Source organism: Coenobita brevimanus, chromosome 109 (assembly GCF_032717465.1).
Source record: "Coenobita brevimanus isolate Jiangsu-jjx chromosome 109, ASM3271746v2, whole genome shotgun sequence".
NCBI classification, from domain to species: domain Eukaryota; kingdom Metazoa; phylum Arthropoda; class Malacostraca; order Decapoda; family Coenobitidae; genus Coenobita; species Coenobita brevimanus.
The window spans coordinates 7,895,526-7,919,527 of NC_137062.1; the positions used below are offsets into that span (position 1 = coordinate 7,895,526).

The window sequence follows — 24,002 nt, forward strand, 5'->3', positions numbered from 1 at the left end:
AAGCCAAGGTTAAAATCGACCAGAATTTCGAGATTGCCCGGAAGACTATCGAGAATGCCGGGGAAACGATAGAGTTCCTGAAGAAGACATTCGGGGAGAAAATCGAATACGTCATGAACACGGACAAAGAGGCGGTAGGAGAAACGATGAGGGATATCGAGCATGGGGTACGGAATGTTAAGAAAAATGGACTACAGCTGGGGGCGGTCGGTGAGAAATTTGTGGACGCTAAAGCAAGGGTTGGGGAAACAATTGAAGACGTCGGGGAGAAAATCAGTGGTTTGTTTGCATGGGAGAAAAAATCGACATCGGTGACAAAATCCACTCACTGAATTTCATAATGATGTCGCCCAGGTCATAATCTCCCCGACATTCCTATCTCTCTCCCCACTTCTCAGGATTCCGTTGACTTCTTAGCCGATGACGCTGGTGTTGGTGTGTGCCTAGGTTTAAGGTATACCCAGTGGAGTAAGGGCTGAAGATGCCCTACTCTCCACATTCGGGTTTTCTTCTCTCACCTTCTTTTTTTTTACTTTACTCACTGACTTTTTCACTTCATATCTATCTAAACATACTCGATGAACTGCAGGCCAGAGCTACCCTTCTCCTGCAGCCCACAATCCCTCTTTTGGGTAATAAGGGTACCACCACCACTACTACTACTACTAATAATAATAATAACCTGGTCTTTTCCTTCTTTACATCGCCAGTTCTCCCAAAAGCATTCACTGGCTCTCGAAACACATGACCATTACCTTGAACGTAATTTACCTAATCTAGTCGGTATTAACTATCATAAAAAGATATCCACGAAATCTAAGAAGAAAACGAATCCCAACGAGCTTCGTGTAAGATGCATAGGAGTCTTGGTAGCAGCCCTTCCTTAGCGACTTATTTTTTTTACGTTAAGCCTTCCCTTTATCGTGTACGTTATTCGCATTCCTTCGGTAACGAAACGTTTTGCATTTGTAACTTAGAGAATATTTAGGTGTGATTTGCAGAATAAATCGCTGAGGAAGTGCTGTAACGAAATCAATAATCCCCTTTACACCTACAGTCAAATGATGTCCTTATTACTGCTATCCAGATGATTATATTCAGTTTAGGGGAGAATGTCTGAACTGGAGGGGTCAGAGATTGGCCTGTATTCTCGTCGGTTAAGGAGGCTCCCTACACCTTTTCCTAAGCGATTTATTTTGATTATTATATCTTACTGTCCTACTCTGTGCTATGTAAATCCTTCCAAAATCACCATACTCTGCATAAATAACGTACAACAGAATATTAACTAGCCAAATCCAGAATAAATCGCTACGGAAGAGGTGATACGGAAAAAAGGGGAAAGATAGGGTAAGCGCGGGAGTTGGAGAGGGCAGAAAAGGGAAGGAGGGTAGAAACGGGGGAAGGAGAGGGTAGGAACGGGTGAAAGGAGAGACGAGGAAAAGGGACGGAGAGACGCGAGGAAAAGGGAAGGAGAGCGTAGGAACGGGGGTAGGAGAGGGTAGGAACGGAGGGAAGGAGGGCGTAGGAAAGGGGGAAAAGAGGAAGTAGGGAAGGGGGCAGGAGAGGGTAGGAACGGGGGGATTGGACTGCAAAGCTACGATACAGAGCGAACTACATAACGCTCCTCTTCCACATTACCAGGCGATTTTTGTGTTGCAAGGATGCCTCATTCAGCGCCATGTATCATTTATTCAGTTTCCACTCCCACTGCCACATTGACGCCCACACCAGCATACTCAGCCATTCCTGCAAGACATAAGATACCGCCAGATGCGTTTTTAGTGCAGCGCTACTGACGAACCTCACTTTACTGTCCTACCTCTCTCGTCACCATTGTCTGAACCAGGAAATTCGTGCCCTCTCGCCCAGTGACTGGCTGGCGAGTGTTAATGGGCCTAAAAAATGGATGATGACAGCCAATTAACGACACCCTCAGATGAATCCCTGTTTTTCGCAGGACAGACGGGGGAGGAATATTAATGGTGAAGTGAGGTGAGTGGAGGCTTGGTGGAAAAGTAGGTAGGTAGGTACGTAAGCTGGTTGGCTGGTTGGTAAATGAGTAGGTAAGTTGGTTGATAGGTAGACAGAAGCTAAAGTGGAGAGAGGTAAGCCAATGGGTAGGACGGTAGGATGGGTAAGTAGGTATATGTAAGTATGCAGGTAAGTAGGTAGACAGATAGATAGACAGACTGATAGATAGGTGGTAGGTAAATAAAAGGAAGGCTCATAGAGATGCATGGGTAAAAGGTTGGGATGGGTGCATGGATGGGTAGGTGGACAGGTTGGTAAAGTAAGTTGGGTGTAGGAAAGCCAGATAGGTAAATGGGTGGGTAGGCTGGTGGATGGGTAAACAGGTAAATAGGAAGGTAGGCAGTAAAGTGCGGAGGGAAGTATGCCCAGGAGATGACAGGTAAGTACATGGGTAGATAAAAATGCATATGAGAGAAACAGGAAAAGACAAGACGACAAAGACAAATGAATTAAGCAAACAAGCAATGAGAACTTGAAGCCTAAGGAGGAAGAATGTAAGAAGGTAGGCAGGTAATTGGGCATACAGGTGCGAAGGTAGATAGACAGGTGAGCTGGTAGGTAGGTAGGTAGGTAGATGGATAGGTAGACTCGTGAAACTATCAAAGCTAAATGGTCGACAACTGCAGATAGTCCCTGAACTACTATCCTGCGGCCAGAACATTAATCCCTTCACAAAAATAAAGGAGCTTTAATTTTCTATCACCAGACGATTATATTGAGCTCAGTAGAAGCCCCATTCAGCGAAACATCTGATGACACAAGTAAGTATATCTAACATCTCCAGTTCAAGAGTTTTTCCCAGGCAATAATATAAGAAAAAGGAAAATGAAAAAGAAATGAAAAAAAAAAAATACAAGCAAATAATAAATAAAATATACCACATAAATATAATCACACCCATATAGCACGAATGAAATCAACTCATCTTCATATTGGAAATAAATATACGAATTTGCTCGGGTATACCTTTTCACCCTTTGACGAAGAGACGCAACTTCTGGTCCGACCAAAATCGTATCATGGCAGGCAAAACACAAGCAGATTTTTTTTCTTTTCTTTAATCGCCAAAGGGTTATTAATAGATTCGAAAAAGAACGCGCTCTTATTTCGGAACTGAGTGCGATTTCATTTAATTCCATAGTGCTGCATTACTGCCAGCTTCACCTTGCCCCTCGCCAACTTCCTGTGACCACTGTTTCTCTCCATTTTTCTTTCGGCTACGTCCCTGTTTTACTGAAATCAGCAAATATATTAGCAAGGCGACTCAGTGAGTGTGGAATATATATATATATATATATATATATATATATATATATATATATTTTCATTCATTCATTCACTGCCAGACACCATGTATCCCAAACGGGGTGGCCAAGGGCTTAGAGTTAATTGTTTTACAGTGAGGGGCACTATTCCTCCACCAACTCCACTTGACACGCAGGGATGCCAACAGCATCTGGCGTTCCCAGGCGGTCACCCATCCAAGTACTAACCAGACCCAACGTTGCTTAACTTCGCTGATCGGACGGGAAGCGGTGTACTTCAACGTGGTATGGCCGTTGGCATATATATATATATATATATATTCCTCCACCAACCCCACTTGACACGCAGGGATGCCAACAGCATCTGGTGTTCCTAGGGGGTCACCCATCCAAGTACTAACCAGACCCAACGTTGCTTAACTTCGCTGATCGGACGGGAAGCGGTGTACTTCAACGTGGTATGGCCGTTGGCATATATATATATATATATATGATGAATGGGATTAGAGAGAGCAGAGCGGCTGTAAACGTGATTGGTTTGGGGGGTGTGCAGAGAAGGAATGCAGTGCCAAGAGACGTTACACTCGCACAGGGAAAGCAGCTGGGGATGATGAGGTGTATGCAGAGATGCTTAAGTGTAGTGGAGAGAGTGGAATGAAGTGCTTGTTGGAGATATGTAAGAAGGCATGGATAAGTGAAACTGTGCCTGCAGAGTGGAAAAAGGTTGTGATTGTACCCCTGTACAAAAATAAAGGTGAGCGGAATGAGTGCAAGAATTATCGTGGCATAAGTTTATTGAGTGTGGTAGGGAAGGTGTATGGAAGAATTGTTATAAAGAAAGTAACAGAGATATCAGAAGTCCTTGTGAGTGATGAACAGGGTGGCTTTAGGAGTGGCAAAGGATGTGTGGATCATATATTTGCAGTGAGACAGATAGCAGAGAAGGCTTGTGAGAAGGACCATAAGGTGTTTACGGCATTCATGGATCTGGAAAAAGCATACGACAAAGTGGACAGAGAGAGACCGTGGAAAGTTTTGCGCATGTACGGTGTAAATAGTAAGATGCTAGGTGCTGTCAAGAGTTTTTATGATGGTAGCGAAGCATGTGTAAGGGTTAATGGGCATCTAAGTGAGTGGTTCACGATCGGTGTGATGTCCCCGTGGTTGTTCAAAATATATATCTATATCTATCTATCTATGTATTATATATATATATATATATATATATATATATATATATATATATATATATATATATATACAGAGAGAGAGAGAGAGAGAGAGAGAGAGAGAGAGAGAGAGAGAGAGAGAGAGAGAGATGGATGGGGTGATGAGAGAAGTAAAAACACGAGTAATGGAGAAAGGGATTGCGTTGGTAATGAATGGTAATGGATGGAATATCTCAAATTTGTTGTATGCTGATGATGAAGTACTGCTTGCAAGTAGCGGACATGAACTTGGTAGAGTAGTGCAGAGTTTTGCTGATGTCTATGAGCATCGTGCCTTGAGAGTAAATGTAGGAAAGAATAAAATGATGGTTATTGAGAGAGAAGGTGACTCCCAGTGTGATGTTACAGTGAATGGAGAGAGACTGGAACTGGTGAGAGAGTTAAAAAACCTGGATACAGTGATACAAAAAAGAGGAAAATATACAAAAGAAGTGGAAAGTAGAGTGACACAAGGAAGAAAAGTAGCTGGTGCAATGAAGGCCTTGATAAGAATCAGAGGCTTGAGTGTTTTAGCTGCACGAGGCTTACATGAGGGAGTGTTAGTGCCAACTTTAACATATGGATGTGAGACTATGGTGTGGCATGAAAATGAAAAGTCAAGATTAAGAGCAGTGTAGATGGGACTGCTGAGGAATGTATGTGGCGTACAGAGGGTGGATAGCATACGCAATAATGTGATTCGTGCAAGATGTGGAATGAGGAAGTCAATGGACACCAAAATCGAAGAGAGTGTACTGAGATGGTATGGTCATGTGGAGAGAATGGATAACAATAGAGTGGTGAAATAGGTATATCTGAGAGAATTTGAAGGAGGGAGGAGGCGAGGTAGGCCAAGGAGAAGGCGGAGAGATGTGGTGGATGAGTGTTTGAGGAAGAGAGGTTTGGAAGTCGGTGAGGCCATGGAACTGACAAGAGATCGAGCTGGCTGGATGAATGTTGTGAGGTGAAGTGCATGATCAGGTATATATATATATATATATATATATATATATATATATATATATATTGTTACATAGCCTATGATTTCATCATCCTTTGTGTAATTTTAACGCACGGTATGCTGCATGTTTGATCACGAGCGTGTTCTGCCTCAGTCCCCCCCTTCTACCGTTATAGTAGAGTAAGTCGTCCTTTCTGTTGTTCAGAGCGGGATTGTCAGCTCTTTGTCCCCATGGCTTCATTTGCGCGTCCTTCTTACAAGTTGTATCAAGCTCTGCCGGCCCCTATATAATGAGCTCAGTCTCTGCATCATTGCCACTTAGATCTACTCCTCATTTTGTTCACATCTCTGTCCTCCCCTGTACAGTTATTATTGTGAGTTTCTCAGGAAGTCTCCAACCATCTAGCAGCTGTGTAATTTGAGTATGAGTGTTATTACATTTTGTTCTTGTACTGTATAACATAAGGTGTTAATTTGTAGGCCTAGTGAGGTTTTTGTGCTTAGTGTAAAGTTTTACTATCAGCCATCATTAATAATAGTTTGTATCCGTAATAATTTATCTTGCATTAACTGAGCATTACCCAGTGTATTTTCTTTTTATCAGGGCTGACTTAGATAAATTTACTCTTGCTAATTTCGTGTTAATAGAGGCTATTGCAGTTAACCATATATATTTAACCTGTTTTTTGCCATTACGTTATCCTTATGAGTCCTGAATGTTTTGTTGTTAGTTTGAGCATTAAACTTTAACTTGTAATTTTACCTAACTCTTTTGTTTTGAACCTGGAACTTTACGGGACAGTAGTGATTTTTAGTATTCTCACTTAAAGTGTACATTATCTTTCTCTGTTCCGTAACAATATATATATATATATATATATATATATATATATATATATATATATATATATATATATATATATATATAATCACAGTATATGAATATGCCGTTACAGACAGTTGTTTCAATCCAAGGAATATTTTTCGACTTGAAGGGATTATAGTCTCCGGTAACACCTTCAGCTGCAGGGATTCTTCATATAAAATATCTTGTTGGTAAGAAGTGAGAAATAAACTGCGTCACTAAAGGGAACGTGTAAACATTTGATTGAAAACAATATTTTTACCTGCTTTTTGTCAAATGGATTGTCGCACTACATCAGATTGGTGAAGTTAATTTCAGATGTATTTTATTAATACTTCCCGGGCACCAGTCCATGAGCAGTGTTCCTTGCAATGATAGTCACTCCACCCCGCCCCACTCCCGCCTCTTCCTTACTTTACCCTTCCTGTACCCTCTAATTTAGGGATCTGATTTCTCTGACGTTTCGCAGGAATTCCACTTGTGTAACAAGGGTTTTCAGAGGCTTCCATGAGTTTCCTTTAACCCTTTTGAGCACCGTGTCCCCAGTATGGGAAAGAACTGGGCATTTTCAAACTCTAATAAAGAAGGGAACTCCGGGGTAGGGACCTATGAGTTTCGCGATTATGAGCCGACAGGCGGAGGGCGGGACGCCTAGCACCCTTCCAGCATGATCCTTCGCACAGAAACTCTGGGAGCAAAGGGGTTTATGTGGAGGCAATGAGCGCAAGCAAGACGAGGATATTTTAAATTTTTACTCTCGATGCTCAGGAGGCTTAACAACACAACACAGTTTTCCAGCTTCACATGAGAGGAAGATAAGAGCCGTCTGTGGTGAGTGGAGTGATGAAGACAGGACGATTCTTCAGCCAACACTGAGAAGAGCATAATTAAAATATGTCCAGATTATTATATTGCCTTTTTACTCTCCCTTTAATCTCAGTTCATAGAGTATTATCTCTTTTTACCTAAATATTCAGTTCCTTTCTCCATTCTGTCTATCCATCTATCTATCGCCAGACTCCTTAATCCCGCAAGGGGTGGCCACAAATCTCCTCCATGTCGCTCTGTCCCCCGCCATTTCAATGCCCTGCTCTCAGCTCACACCCACCTCTCTCATACTCGTATACCTCTCTGCTCCATCCCTCCATTTCATCCTTGGCCTCCCCCTCCCTCTCCCCACCGTCACTTCACTCACATACACTCTCCTCATCAGTCTTTCACTCTCCATCCTCTCCACACGTCCAAACCGCCTCAGTGTATTTCTCCTAACGCTTCCTATCTATCTATCTATCTATCTATAGCCCGACGCCCTAATCCCGCAAAGGGTGGCCGCAGACAAAACGCCTCCAAGTCGCTCTGTCACCCACCATCCGACTACCCTCCCCCCAACTCACCCCCCCTTCCCTCATATACCTCTCAACTCCATCCCTCCACCTCATCCTCGGTCTACCTCTCCCTCTCCCTCCCCCCACCTTACCCACATACACCCTCTTAGTCAGTCTTTCGTTCTCCATTCTCTCCATATGTCCAAACCACCTCAGTGTATTTTTCCTAATCTTCTCAACCACATCCACATCCACCCCACAGCGTTCCTTAACTTCTTCATTCGTCAACCTGTCCCTCCACGTCACTCCACATGCTCCTCTCAAGTAACTCATTTCCACTGCTCTCACTCTTGACTTGTTCCCCTCTTGTAAGGTCCATGCCTCGCTTCCATACGTCAGGGTAGGGATCACAATACTATCATGCAGTGACTTCTTAACTTCCATACTCACCTCCCTATTTCTCATCTAATATATTTTAAGCCTATTATGAAAATATGTAACTGGTGCTCACTTAATGGTAGGGAAGTGGATTATTGATTACATTGTTACCAGTCACATCCAATAATATGTGGCAGGTTGGTACTGAATGTAAAGGGAGTGGACTGCTAATCATTAGATGACCTCACTAATCAATGTGGCACGTGTTTATCAACTATTATTATTATTTTTTTTATGTGTCTGACTCTGGGCATAGGCTTCACAGCCTGTTCTCAAGGCCCAGTAGCCCTCCTACATACCATACACCTCTCTACATGTCACCACTTCGGCGCTAACACCCACCATCCATATTGAATACATGCTAGGGCTGTCTCATACAGAATTGGTGTATTTGTATTAGCGGGGTATTTTTACTACATGTCGGCGAGTCTTCTGGTAGATCAGTAAAGTCTGATTTAATGAAATTCAGACCCTTAAACTGTTCCCTGCCCCAGCGAGGACTTGAACCTGGGTCCAGTCAGAATGCAGGCCACTCATTGGCAGATGACCACACTGATCAGATGATACTGGGCAGGTGTTTATGAACTGGTTAAAGGAGTATTGTTAGATTGTCACAGTATCAAATAATATGAGGCATGTGTTTATTATAAGTTGCCTGTTGATTATAACATGGGCAGATTGATACCAGTTGGGGCAAAGTGTTTGAGGGTTTGGACTTCATTAACCCCTTAAGTGACGTGTTTTGCTGATTTATTTTAGCTAATTCCTGACTGCTGTATCCAGCTTTGGGAACCCTCTTGTAGTGAAGGAGTATATGATAATTATATCTAATCTCTCCAGCAAAAAAAAAAAAAAAAAAAAAAAAAGTTTCCCCAAAGCTAAATAAAACTGTCTGCAGACATCATGAACAGAATGAAGGAGCACCCAAAGAGTCACCACCCACACCCACCCATTGATCTAAGGAACGATCAGTTTATTTTGTCCTGTGGGATTGACCTTCACGCAATTGTTCTCAAAATCGAATTATTTCATTCTTGTCTGACACTTAACACTTCCAACTAGTCTGGTCCAGATCGGAAAAGCTCAGTTCGAGTTAACCTTGCCCTGTGACCTTGATTTTGACCTATCTGTAAGTCCTTGATCTTACAATGATTGTTCTCAAAAGCAAAGCCCTATGTTCTAACTTTACCCTGAACTATTTCACAAAATACGCTGTAAATTGGATACAAACTGCTGAAAGTTTCAGTGCCATGTGTCTCTGACTTTGGCCGATTGTTCTTTAAAAATAATATCAATTCCTTGACTGTTGGTCAACTCTTTCACCAAGGTTGGCTCATGTCGGGTCAAAACACCATTTGTTATTTTGTTCATACACAGACACAAACTTTGAACTCTGACTTTGCCATTTAACCTTGACCTTTGACTGACTGTTCTCAAAATCGAACTCCTTTTCTGTTGCTTGACCCTCAAGCACCAAGTTTGGTCAACACCTCGGCTGTTTGGCTGCATCTCCAGCGACTATGCTTAAAATCCGATAAAAACATTTTGGGTTATTGTGCGCACACACACACACACACACACACACACACACACACACACACACCCTTGCTTGCATTACCTTGGCTCAAAATACATAGACCAGGATCAAGAAGAAAATAAGGAAATTGTTAACGAAAAAAGCTATGAGTCGGAGAAAGTTATATGAAAACTGGAGAGAGAGAGAGAGAGAGAGAGAGAGAGAGGATGGGGATGCAAGAAATGTGGATGCTGCACTAAAAGACAATGTTTAGTAGCTCAGAATTTAAAGTCACACTAAATGTTATTACTTCCAATCACTTACCGACATCACAACACAATAGATATTATTTTGCAACAGGTACTGTACTCGTACCTGGCAGTATACTCAGCTTGTGATGCACAAGTCTCAAGTCTAGGGGTCTGCACCACGCCATTAAGGTTTTTGAAGTGGCTGCTGCAATTATGCAAATCTTTGCATAATTGCACCTGTCAGTTGTATCTCGGGCATACAGAATCTCTGACACTCACAAGTATACCATGACAACACTTTTCCAGTTATTCATTCATAACTCTTACTTCAGACAGTCCTTCCTTTTCGTATTCTCTCTCTCTCTCTCTCTCTCTCTCTCTCTCTCTCTCTCTGTCACACACACACACAAAGATACCACATGGTTCGGGCTACTAGTTATGACACTGGTCTTATTTCTATAAATATAAGTACTTTTGTACTTTGGATGAGATGAGGATTGTGAAAATGTTGATGATGATGATGATGATGATGTGGAATTCATGGAGATGATAATACCAGTCCCTTCCTTCCCTCGTTTACTAAGCAATAGTTAAGGAATTAAGAGAAATCCCGATGACAATAACTGTTCATTGAGTGGTTATGTATTTATATTATTATTATATTTATGTCAATTTACTGGCATTACTTAATTTATTTCTGCTGTGAAAACGATACACCTCCTTCCGCTGTCCTCACACACAAAAAATTCCTCAGGGAAATAGTTATGACACTGCTCTTGTTATACCCTCTGGGGTGGCAAGAATGTAGTAATTAATTCCCATATAAGTTACTAGAATCGGGCAGCAACTCTTAAGCCACATGATACTGTTTAAAAATAATAATAAACAAATCAGAAGAAATTGTCATTGTAGGCCAGCGCAGGGGTGAAGAGAATTGTTGACCCGTATTCTAGTCAGCTTAGGAGGATTTCTGGCACCTCTTATAAGTTAATTTCTGCCCATAGCCCATCAGATTTTTTGTTTATTTTCTTTCTGCCCTCCATAGCGACATTTCAATGGTATTAACGACATACAAGAGAAAAGTAAGATGTAAGCAAACTAATCGCTAAGAGAAAGGTGCTAAGGAGTCTCCATAAACAACGAGCTATTGAACCTAACTGACCAGAAAGTAACTTCAGCATGTCTTTTATATCAATCAACTTACCTATATATTTATTTAATTCGATTTGTGGCATGTGGTGGCGCCCAGCAACAATTCACTTGGTATAGTGTTGTCGTCTAATGACTCTACACTGAGTGACAAACCAAATGGTTTCCTGTGGTTCAGGAAACCATCTACTGCATTAGGTGATAACCACATTAACTGACGCCTTGTGTTTAGTGGGCGAAGGAGCCCCAAGAGGATTGAGTGTGAAATTATTTAAATCCGAGGGATTTTTGAGCTCATTGCCCACAAAATGCCACTCAGGAGCGAGTGAGGCTGGTCACTATCGCTTTTAATGTTGAAAGTGAGTGGCCTAGCCTCTGGCACCTACGTTCCTAATGAGGTGAAAATGATTTGGATGCTGGGTGGATGGATTTAATAAATTGTTTTCGTTCATGATATGAAAAGGTACCACTGCCACCTTCCCACACACAATGGAAATCAAATGCCTCAATATCGTAATTATGACCAAGTTTTTTTTTTTTTTTACACTATTATATTTCTCCTAGGTGGGAAATAGTGCAGGGATGATGATAATGATAGATTTCTTCTGTGTTACTGATGAAGTACAAATAACATAGCTAGTCCCTTTCACCTCTCACGACATAATAATCAGGATATTACAGAAACTGCTGATGTAAAATATACAATGAATGGTTGAAAAACTTTGACCTATACTCATTTCTTTATTCAACAATTATTTTGTGTGTTGTGAAAGGCGTCCAAATACCTCCCTCTCATCCACACACACAGGACACACGCCTCGAGTAACGACTTACGGGTCTGCTCTTGGAATTCCACGCTGATCCCACCACAAAATTTTCTTCAGAGGCGAGAGAAAGAACACTGTGGGATTGTTAATGGGGCCCAGTTGGAAACAACCACACGTGTGCCAAAATGCTTGTATATGTGTGGAGAAAGAGAGAGAGAGAGAGAGAGAGAGAGAGAGAGAGAGAGAGAGAGAGAGAGAGAGAGAGAGAAACCATCGCCGCGGACTACAGTCCTCGACCAGCCGCCAATCATCACTCTCCCTGATTGTTTCCTTCCCTTAAAGTTATATCTAGTTCAGTGTGTGTGTACTGTGGCACATTGTCGTTTAGCAGGATATACAGTATATTATTCTAACCACAGCCATTTAAACATGACGACAGTTTTTCAGCCAGCATCAACCAAGCAGATTATTGACACAGGCAGTGTTTAGACGTGTCACCAGTTGTTATTTTTCCCTCGTACACTAATTTTATTAACCTTTTACAAAAATTTTGACAATTTGTACACATTAATTTTAAACATCACAGTATTTACACTGTCATCATATGTCCTCTCGTAATCTAATATCAGAATACACTACTGCTACTGTTTGACTGGCACCATATTCTGTTGATTTATTGTTGTAATTTAGCATTAAAAATGAAGAGATATTAATTTTAGGCCAAGTTTAAACGAAAAATACCTAATAATCACTTTGTTACGCAAGGTCCTTCCTTTTGTAAGAAATGTTTGCCTTCCTTGTTCCTTCCTTATCACGGATTAAAGTAATGGGCGTCATCGTCCTAAAGAGATGAAATTCCTTTTAAATGATTTACTGTTAAACTAAGTAATCGGGTTGAAATAAAGTTTGCATCATTTTAATGGAAGTCCAGAAGTGTTAAGAAGTTATTGACTGGACTCAAGTTGCATTAGTGACTGGACTCAAGTTTAATTATTGACTGGACTCAAGTTTAATTATTGACTGGACTCAAGTTGAATTATTAACTGGACTCAAGTTTAATTAGTGACTGGACTCAAGTTTAATTATTAACTGGACTCAAGTTCCTGTCATTCTCTGACTAAATATATCTGCGCTATTTACTTATCTTCTAATTCTACTGACTATCAAAAATTCTTTGACTATCTTCCTTCTACGATGGAACACATTCTATCCATTTCTCCTTTCTCTGAAATCTCCATTCTAGGAGATTTCAATGTTCACCACCACCTTTGGCTCTCCTCTCCTTTCACTGATCCACCTGGTGAACAGACCTATACCTTTTCTATCCTTAATGACCCAGAGCAGCTTGTACAGCACCCCACCTGTATCCTGACCACCTTGGAGAGAGCTCCAACATACTTGACCTCTTCCGTATAACTAATCCTTCTGCTTACACTGTTAATCATTTCTCTCCATTGGGCTCCTCTGATCCCAACCTTATCACCAAAAACTTTTCTACCAACTTTACCTCATCATCCTTCCCTCCTCTTTTCTACTCTGATGGCTCTGTAGCTATTTCTTCTGCTGGTTAAGCAGATCTCTTCGCTCAGACGTTCTCCTCCAATTCTACCTTAGATGATTCCGGTGCTGTTCCTCCATTACTTCCCCCCTCTGACTTCCTCATAGCTGACATTAAAATTTCTTCAGCTGATGTATTTTCTGCCGTCACAGGACTCAGTACTAACAAGGCGTATGGGCCTGATGGAGTCCCTCCTGTTGTTCTCAAGAACTGTGCTTCTGTGCTTACACCCTGCCCAGGCAAACTCTTTTGCCTTTGGCTGTCAACTTGTACCTTTCCTTCTTGCTGGAACTTTGCTCTCATTCAGCCAGTCCCAAAGAAGGGTGACCATTCCCAACCTTCTAACTATCGTCCAGTTGCTTTAACATCCTGTATCTCAAAAGCTTTCGAGTCAATTGTTAATAGAAAAATTTTTAAGCATATTTCCTACCACAACCTTCTTTCTGATCGTCAGTATGGGTTCCGTTAGGATTGCTCCACTGGCGATCTTCTCACCTACCTTTCAGACTCCTGGTCATCCTCCTTTTGGGACTTTGGCGAAAGCTTTGCCATTGCACTTAACATCTCAAAGGCTTTCGATCGAGTCTGGCATAAATCTTTAATTTCCAAACTGCCCTCTTACGGTTTCTATCCTTCTATCTGTGCCTTCATCTCTAGCTTCCTTTCTGGTCGTTCTATAGCCGCTGTTGTAGATGGCCATCGTTCTTCTCCTAGATCTATCAACTGTGGTGTTCCTCAGGGCTCTGTCCTATCACCAACTCTCTTCCTTTTATTCATCAATGATCTTCTAAGCTGTACATCTAACCCTATCCACTCATACGCTCATGACTCCACCCTTCACCTTTCCATTCTGTTCCAGCAACGTCCACCTCAGCAGTTACTTCAACAGTCAAGGGATGAGGCTATGGCACACCTAATGTTTGACTTGGCTCGTATCTCTGACTGGGATAAAAATAATCTGGTTGTTTTTAATGCATCAAAGACTCAGTTTTTACACCTTTCAACTTGACAAAATCTTCCACAGGTATACCCACCAATGTTTAATAATATTCAGCTTAATCCTGCATCATCCTTGAACATGCTTGGGGTTTCATTTACTCGGGATTTATCTTGGAAAGATCATATTGCATCTCTTGTAAATTCTGCTTCCAAGAGATTAGGTGTGCTAAGCCGGTTCCGTTTCTTCTTTACCCCGGCACACTTGTTGACTCTATACAGGGGTTTTATCCGCCCCTGTGTAGAGTACAACTCTCATGTGTGGGGAGGCTCCCCACATACAGCTCTTCTCAATAGGGTGGAGCCAAAGGGTTTTCGTCTAATTAACTCTCCTCCTCTTAGTGACTCCCTTCAACCTCTGTCTCTTCGCCGCACTGCTGCATCGTTATCTCTTTTCTATCACTACTTCAATGGTCACTGCTCCTCTGAACTCTCTACATGCATTCCTCCACCTCTACGACGGGCGCGTAGCACCCGTCTAGCAGCAAACTCTCATCCCTTTTCTGTCCAACTCTCTAATGCAAGAGTTAACCGTTACTCCCAGTCCTTCATTTTTGCAACAGGTCAACTCTGGAACTGTCTCTCTCTGTCTGTATTTCCTGCTTCCTATGATCTCCAGTCTTTCAAAACGCAGTATGTCCAGGCATCTCGAGATGATCGGATCTTGAATTTGGCTCTCTCTTCAATTTTGTTTTTCTCTTGGACGGAACAATAATTGTGGGTTCGTGGCCTTTGGTTCCTTCTTCCTCGCATAAAAAAAAAAATATTGACTGGACTCAAGTGTAATTATTGATTGAACTCAAGTTTAATTACTGACTGGACTCAAGTTTCATTACTGACTGGACTCAAGTTTAATTACTGACTGGACTCAAGTTTCATTACTGACTGGACTCAAGTTTAATTACTGACTGGACTCAAGTTTCATTACTGACTGGACTCAAGTTTAATTACTGACTGGACTCAAGTTTTTCCTTACGCGAAACTGAGAAACTGAGGTAGCGACTTGAAACTATCAGGTTGAAATGAAGGGAGATTGTGACTTCGAACTGTGAAATGGATATTAGAAGCTATAGTGAAGGTCGAACTTTGAGATGGAAATGAAAAGAAAAGATAGTGACCAGGAGCAGTGAATTAGAACAATAAAATGGTATAACTTAACTGAAAAATGGGGATAAACCAGGTCCCTACTGTGTCCCAACAGCTACTTTTTTCCAGCCTCCACTCAAAAGGCAAGTGAGTATATAGCTTTCAATAATGATTATTCAGATTTCATAATCCTAATCTTTATCTGAATTTTGTAATGATTTGCCCATGATTTATCTCGTTTTATTAATATAGGATAGGCAGCAATCCAGTTAGCCTACACTGGTTAAACAAACCAGCACAAAAGCAATGTATACACAAAATGAATAGACTAAAAAGCTCTGGTCCTTTGAACATATAAACATTTGAATGTGACAATACTGCTATGACGTTTTTTCTTCATCGTCTGAGTCGCTTCAGTTATTAATACACTAGTGCGCGTCAAGTCCCACTGAACAAAACATTCTGTCATTCTGCTAAAAAGGTCGAGTTTCCATGGTATACAGAAGAGATAAAGAATGGGAAAAATGGAACAGAGAGATAGGCGAAGAGATGAGGTAGTTTGTGAGATAAAGAAGTATTTGATATGAGACAGTAAGATGAGAGGGTGTGTGAGATATGGTGTGTGTGTGTGTGTGTGTGTGTGTGTGTGTGTGAGGGATGGATTAAGGCGACACGAAGGGAGCCGCGGCAGTGAAGTAAAATGAGACGATAAATTTAGTCAATAAAGGAGGAGAACGAAAGGTTTAAAGACAAACAATTGTTTAAGGAGGCGAGACAGTGAGGAGGGAAATGGTTAGTATAGCTATACGGGAAATGAGACAGTGGTGGGGGATGAGAGAGTGGGGGAAGCGAGGGGAAGAAATGGGTTAAAAATGGGACAACATTTAGGTCAGTGTTTACGGTCGCCTTGTTCCCTCTGCTAACACGCTATGGGCCTGGTGAGGGCAGGCTGGTGAGGGAACACTAGTGGGGGAGTTTTATACTGCTATTATCAGCCTTTTTAGCACCATATCATCATCATCATCACCACCATCATCATTATCACCATCATCATCATCACCATCGCTATCATTGTCCGAGAGTCCTACTACAGGTAGTGTGACCAGGAAACAATAGTGTGGAAGCTACACAGGCATCACCGTCATCATTATCATTATTGACAGAATCATCACTACCACCACCATCATCATCATCTTTATCATCTGGTCATACTTCCCACCAATGCATGAGATGGGAAGGAAGTGGAGGCTAACCAGGATGTCACTCTTAACTAACAGAGAAGGTGAACAGAGGGCTAACCAAAGTTGAAGAGAGAGAGAGAGAGAGAGAGAGAGAGAGAGAGAGAGAGAGAGAGAGAGAGAGAGATCTACTTCACTCATAATTGACAAAGGAAGTTGAGTATTGTGTGGTAAGTAGGAATGTAGATAGATAGTTGGTAGGCATGTTGGTGTGTGGGCAAGTAGATACGTAAGCTGTCAGAGAGTAAGATACAAGAGGAGTCTGTCTTCTGATCTTTCAAGAGGACACTATTCACAGACGAGAATGTTGGCTGGTGTTTGTGTATGAGAGGGGTTACAGGGTTATTAAAGACACCTGCCTTTGAATATTAACACGAAGTGAAGACAACATATCACTGACACGAACCTTGTCTGGGAACGAAGATAAAAGACGAAATAAATCTGGAGAACAAAGGTAAAGGACGAAATGAGTCTGCTGGGGAATGAAGGTAGAAATATTAATACTGGGAAGAGAGGCAGAGAAGAGAGAACATTGCGTATGAGTATTCCTACCCCCGCCCTCACATACACACACACACACACACACACACACACACTTTAAAAAAAGGGGGGAAATAGAGGAAGAAAAGAGACTGGAGGGTGGAAAGTTCAGTTAAAGAATTATGTGGTCAGGCAGAGGAAATTAAATCTGAATGGTCTGAAAGCGACTGGGAAGAGAGGAAGGAAATGGATGAAGGGAAGGAGGAAAGAAAACGGCGAGAGAGGGGAGTGATAGAGGATGGATGAGATGCAGTAAATGATAAAAGTGCATACATGGAATTAGTCTTTGGATAGTTGGTAAAAGACTCATGTGGGGAGAAGAGGACGGCTATGGAAGGAAATGGGAAAATGAAGGAAGAGGAAAGAAATGAAAGAAGAAATGATGAGACGAGTTCAAAGGAAGAAAATTAGTCTAGAGAAAATTCGAGAAAGTTTTATGTTTGGAGGCGGTGGCTGAATTGGTAAACAGGCGGCCTGCAGTCCTAACCCTAATGGGCCCAGATCGAATCCCGGCTGGGGCAGGGAACAGTTTAAGGATTTGAATTTCGTAAAAAGCAGTCTTTACTGATCTACCAGAAGACCAGCCGACATGTCGTAAAAATACTCCCGCCAATACCAGTCTACCAGTCCTGTGTTCAGTACGGACGGTGGGTGTTAGCGCCGAAATGGTGACATGTGGAGGTGTGTAGGAGGATTAGTGTACCTTGGGATAGGCCCTGAAGCCTTTGCCCAGAGTCGGACGAGAAATTTTTTTTTGTATAAATCAAGTAATAGAAAAAAAACACTTTGGTTAGAAAACAGATTGAAAAAGTTATAGATGAGTGAGTGTGAAGTAAATAAATCTTTAGAGAAGGGTGACAACACAACCCTACAGAAGAGCAGCGGAGTTATAATATAAAAATATGAATCATTCAGTGTCAAAATTTGGCTTAGGTGTCGCTATTGAAGAGTATGGCTTTGGATATCTCGTAGCACCTCTTCTTTAAATGTCTTGCACATCACAACTTAACTCTCTGTTGTGTTATTTTCCCTGTACTTTTACTAACAAAGCTTGCCTAAATAACATACAACAGGATACGGTGGTGTATTATGCAGAATCAATTGCTAAGGAAGAGATGTGTTATATTCCTCACAGCCACCATGAACACAGCTCTTAATCTTGTGTCAGCGTGAGTGCCATATGGGACGGGGCGCCAGTGTACTGTACCGTATATATTATGTCGGCGGAAGGTAATTCGTAGGGTGGCGGTGGTGGTGGTGATCGAGTGGGTAGAGCTTTGTAGTGGGAGCTTTGTGATTGCAGGTTTGATTCCGGCTCTTTCAGTGTACAGTTTGCGACTTCGTTATCACTGAGGTCATTTCCCTTCCGAATGGCCCCACCACCACGTCGTAAAATTTCCACCACCGATACTACAACACCAGATTTGCCCTATGATTGCCTTACGTTACATGATTGCCTTAGTGTAACTTATCACAACAGAAACGAAAGGGATTGGTGCCAAAGTGCCAGGCAGCATGTGAAGCTTGTAGAGAATCAGCCATCTGTTTGTATCTTGTTTGTGAAATACTCTGCCTCGGAAGCGAATTTCCTTACTCAGCTCCAGAGTTCAGTGTAGTAAAAAATAATAGTATTAAAATAAATATATACTTTCGATTTCTGGCCAGAGGACGGGTCCTTTTGCCAATCTCTCATTTCTTGCAAGTAGTTTGTTATCTAGAAGTAAAAAGAAAGGTTTGAATGGAAAGTGAAAGTTGCGTGTCGTAATATGCAGAAAGGTCTGGATAGTTTCTTTGCAAGTCAGACACGGTACTGACTGTCATCACTAACAGTTCTAACTCAGTAACTACGATAAAGAGTTTCTCGTATTACTCTCCCCCTTTGGAGGAGGAGAAAGAATACTTCCACAGTATCCCTGCTTGTCGTAAGAGGCAATTAAAGAGGGTCTTTTTGCCTTCCAATTTTCTCTTCTTACTGTCCTCCTCTTATCTTCTCTCTAACTTCTCTTCTTGATATGTCCGTGTTTCTTCCGGCCTTTATTTTCCCTCAACTCCTTTCCAGTTAGACATTTGGCTTCGTGATATGAATAGTTCCAGCACCTGCCACTAACACTGACCGGTTCTCCCATACACCATTTTCACGCCAAGACCGCATCAGCGCCAGGATTGGTGCCATACGTCCATATTATCGCTTGGTGCTAGTTCCTCATTATTCCTTATTCCTTCCTTCTCGTATTATTTTTCCCACCAGATAATGAAAGGTCTCTAATTTTGATGAATCTAATTAACAAAAGACAATCCCAATCCCTCCAGTTCGAAAAACCTCTACTAAGTATAGTATAAAGTTTAATTATAATGTCAACAGAACTCGAAATCGAAATGAAGGGCGTAACTTTTGCTGTGACAAAATTAATGATGCCATAGTGAGCCTGAGCAAGTGTGTGTGTGTGTGTGTGTGTGTGTGTGTGTGTGTGTGTGTGTGTGTGTGTGTGTGTTTCCCCCATGCTGTGATGTGTTTGTATTTATTAATCATTCAACATTTCCTGTATTTAATCATTTCTCTTTAACCCCTGCATAACTATGGCCTCATTTTTATCCTTTACTCGTCTTGTTGCTTTGGAGATTGTGCATAATCCATCCAGTCTCTCTAAAGCTTCACTAAATTATTCGGCGGTTGTAAGAGTACAGTAAAAAAGATATAAAAGTAGAAATCAATAACCCATTAATCAAATATTTTACGATAATGGAAACTAAGAAAAACCAGTAGTAAATATTGTTATAAATATGTTTGTAAGCATTTCAACACATTTTTTATGCTTATCAGTCATCGTCGTATATCATGATGGCATTATCCTGAAGTCATTTACAACACTCTGTTCAATTCTTCAGTTCAACATATCATTTTATTAATGCTACCCCCAAACCAATCTATATACAGATTGAAAGGAATAGATGTAGCCCTCATACTTTCTTTCAGTAAGAGAGTAATTTCCCCAAAGGAATATAATCACCAGGTTGTAGCGAGAAGAAGATGTTAACGTATTTCATGAGATTGTAGGGGTTACTTGGCGAGTAAAAGTATTGGTTACATCTATGCCTATGATTGCATGAAGGTGATTAAGTTAAATGAGGTAATCAGTGTCAACAGTATCATCTCTGCTGTGAACCCTTTAAATGTTCACATGTGTGAGGCTGTGTAACTGTGCAAATCACCATTGAACAAATATGCATTTTTCTATCTGCGTCACTGGGGCCTCTGATTGGGTGATATTTTGCGTTAACTGAACATGGTACAATTATTGCAGTCCATGCAATGTTACTAGTACCAACCCTACAAAGTGTTCCCAATATTTGTTATGAAACAAATTCCAACAATAACAATGCCGTTCAATGAACACAATAGTGACAACCTTTTCCATACATATTTTTTTTGACAAACAAATGAAGCAGTGGTATTATATTGCATGTCTGACAATTCTTATGGTGCATTTTAGAACAAACGTGTTTTTACAGCACAAATGTATGATTACTGTTGATATGCATTACGAGGGTCATGGGTGCTGGAGAGGGACGCCTTCACGTGGTGGCACCGATATAACCGGGAGTCTCGCTCTGATGCCCGATAATGCAAACGTCCCTCATCTCTCTCCCTATCCCCCGAAAAGATGGTGGACTAAAGGAAGAGAGTAATCGAAGCTGCAGTTCACAGGGTTCCGTCCAGGTGATCTTAAGGCCACAGCAACAACAACATCAACGTGACTGACGGAAACAGAAAGTTCATGTGTGTGGTTGTCAGACCATGGGTGTGATTTTTACTAATTCATTACCATGACGAAATTAAGATGATACTGTTGCTTCTACAAGATGATTATATTCAGCTCTGGGAGGGCGTCATTTATTGCATGGGTTGACGAAATCCACATCAAGGCTCAAGGCCTTACAGTTCAAAAACTTCCTTTTCAAGCTTAATGAAATAGTCTTCGGCCTGCAAGAATATGATAAATAATGTATCACGAGACTAAAGATGTCAACTAGTTTACTGTTCTTTCAAAACATAAATTTCAGTCTTGCTACCCTCCTTATAAATACCGCAGGTTATCTACTGAACTAAACTTTTTGTTAAATATTTTTTTGCCCCATAAGATTTTATCCAACTTAGGAGAACGAGTTTGGAAGTGTGTGTATGAAACGAATTAAACAGTGACCATAGGTAAGGGTAAATTTGAAGTCTTTGAGAGACGAAGTCACGGAATGCACAGTAAAGCTGGATGGTCTGGAAATGGAAAATGAGTATCTTCAAATATTTAGGTAGAGTTATGAGTAAAGGATGAAAGCTCATAGGTCGAACTGAATGAAAGGATTCTACAGGTAGGAAACGTTGCCTGTTTACTGAAAGCAATTATACTGAATAGGGAAGTGAACATGGTAGTTAAAAAAGAACCCCTGCATGACAATATCGTGATCCCAACTCTAACGTGCGGAAGTGAAGCTTGGATCCTGTTGGAAAGATGTAATTCAGGTGAAAATGAGTTACCTGAGACGAGCATGTGGAGATACGTGGAGAAACAGACAGACAGGTGAGGATGTGAAGGAACGGTAAGGTGTTGATGTAGATGTTCTTGGAAACGTTAGAACAACTCTGTGGTGTGTGTTTTTTTTTTTTTCATGTAGAGAGGACGAAGTACGCAAGACTGACAAGAGAAGTGTATGTGAGTGGGTGGAGGTGGACAGGGAGGGGAAGGAGGACAGTGAGAATGATATGAGGGAATGGGGTGGAGAGATATATGAAATAGGGTGTTCGAGAATAGGTAAAAGGACAGGCTGACGTGAAGGCGATATGTCTGGAGCATCCTTTACAGGACTAAGGCGTCTGACCATAGGTAAGTAGATATACATATGATACGTGAGATCCCTCGTAATAAAGGCATGAGAAAAAATTTCTGTCTACCACTTTACAACGATAAGTTCTTTTGTATTATAATCTCCCCTTTGGGGCTAAGATGCGAATGAATGTGTTTGAATGGATGAGTAAATGGAGAGTGAGTCGTCCTGTCTCGGCTACCTCCCTTTCCTTGGGGGAAGCAGCCTAGGTATATAGATAGATAGATAGACTATATCTAGGTGGTTTTATTCATCTCAGGTGAGACCTACTGTACTGAAGAGGCGTAGTGCGTTGGATGGTGCTGTTCCACATTGAAAAAATGAGAGAGAGAGAGAGAGAGAGAGAAAGAGAGAGAGTCTTCAGTCATTATGGTATATTTGTGCAACTCCATTCGTCTTCTTTCCTGATTATTGATGACAGGCAGAAGGACAGGGAGACCGACAAACAGCATCAAGGACGTAACACCCAAGCACTTATACGTGAGGGTGTTTGCGGGTGTAAGAAGGCCAACCAGTCCATTATCAAGCCATTCCTGACATTCAGCTCATTCATTTGGGGTGGATGAGCTGATTGGGCTGGATATGTTGGCTATCAAAGCTTGATTGGTCGAATGAAGGATGAGTTTACTGTGTTACCTGGCCTGGCAGCGTTGGCTGTAAAAGCTGAATTGGTTCAGGGATGGACAAGTTTGCTGTGTTGGCTGGGCTGGCTGTGTTAAAGATGGACTGGCTGAGTGATGGACAAGTTTGCTGAGTTGGCTGGGCTGGCTGTGTTAAAGATGGACTGGCTGAGTGATGGACAAGTTTGCTGTGTTGGCTGGGCTGGCTGTGTTAAAGATGGACTGGCTGAGTGATGGACAAGTTTGCTGTGTTGGCTGGGCTGAATGTGTTGGCAGTAAAAACTGAATTGGTTGAATGTGTCATATACTGCTAGAAGTTGCAGTGCTGGGTAAGTTGGTTTGGTTGTATATAGCTGTGTCAACTGAGATAGGAAATGAGAGGCACTGGGAAACACATAATGTGGATATCACATTCACATTTGGTGCTATGGTGGCCTACTAGCGCGAGTGTTTTTATGAAGTGCCATTGAAGTGAACATGGTGATATCGAATGCAAATTCACTCACTGTTCTCAGCAAAAGCAGGGATTGATCATGTGATCACACACAGTTCCCAACCCATCACTTCATCAGCTCCATTAATACACACACACACACACACACACACACACACACACACACAAACGAACACGGTAATACCCCTCGTTCACCCTATGCTGAAAATATGTCATGTTATCTTGTGCATGAGAATGTGACAAACCTTCTCCTGCAACACTGACGTGTAGGCTCTCCTCTGCTGATGTGTTTGTGGTGTGTATATTTGGATACGTGAGGGAGAAGCTATCTCCAGAATGCTTTTCTGTAGTTGTACAGGAAATATTAATTACACCAAATATTAAATACTTCCATACCACACACACACACACACACACACACACACACACATTTCAATTACCTGTTCTGCAGACCGAACCTATTTAACCCGCGCCGTCCCGAGGACGTACTTCCACGTCCTCACGTTTTGTCACAGCTAATCCCGAGGACGTACTTCAACATCCTGCAATTGCAAGGTTCATAATTTCCACAATTTTCAATTTTCGCAAGTCATTTTTGGTACGTATACACGGGACACCTTCCTCAACAAGATGCCAGGCAGAGACAATGCCTTACCCAGCATGACCTCCTCCCCCCCCCTGCATGCCCTTTTCTCAGCAATTCACCTGTTATCAGTGACCTGGCCAGTATAGCCATGTCATGCCAAGGTACGAAATTCAGGGCCAGAGTGATTCCCCAATCAATGACAATGTGGAGGACAAACTTTACATAGCATTAGAGGAAAAAACAGTTAGAAATGATGATCAGGTAATG

General features: G+C 41.6%; 2 non-coding genes across 2 annotated transcripts; both read right to left on the reverse strand.

The window, feature by feature from the left end:
• Positions 1-3,478: 3,478 nt before the first annotated feature.
• On the reverse strand, positions 3,479-3,598 carry LOC145417256 (5S ribosomal RNA). Its single transcript, XR_013900467.1, has one exon. It is a non-coding gene; the product is annotated as a 5S ribosomal RNA (ribosomal RNA).
• A 53-nt stretch (positions 3,599-3,651) lies between these two features.
• Positions 3,652-3,771, reverse strand: LOC145417259 (5S ribosomal RNA). The gene has a single exon (XR_013900471.1). It is a non-coding gene; the product is annotated as a 5S ribosomal RNA (ribosomal RNA).
• Positions 3,772-24,002: the final 20,231 nt, after the last annotated feature.